The following is a 418-nucleotide window of genomic DNA, read 5'->3' on the forward strand; positions in this document are numbered from 1 at the left end:
AAGGGGGGGGGGGTTGGGGGTTTTGGGGGGTTAATTTAGGTGTTTCATATATTGTGTTAGCTAGCTAATTAATAGAGAGAAGTGTCCTCTCTTATGTCCGTGCTTGGTCGACGCTACGTACTATATACATATAACCCTCGACACGCTAGCTAGTAAGAAAATGAAGGGAACCATTGAGTACAGAAGTTCGTCATGCATACTGAGAGAAATGATTGATTGACCTCTCCTTCTTCGAGAGATTGGTTGAACAACAAGTTTTTGTATCATGTATCCGACGCTACTGGCTACATACATGTACAATATGTAAGATCTCTCAATTACAGTCCCCTAGCAATTGAAATCAACTTCCGCATGGTATTCTCCGGCTTTGTTGATGACGTGGTCAAGAAAGAATCCCGCCAATTCCTCTTGAATTGCT

This window comes from Triticum dicoccoides, chromosome 5B (genome assembly GCF_002162155.2).
Source record: "Triticum dicoccoides isolate Atlit2015 ecotype Zavitan chromosome 5B, WEW_v2.0, whole genome shotgun sequence".
NCBI lineage: Eukaryota > Viridiplantae > Streptophyta > Magnoliopsida > Poales > Poaceae > Triticum > Triticum dicoccoides.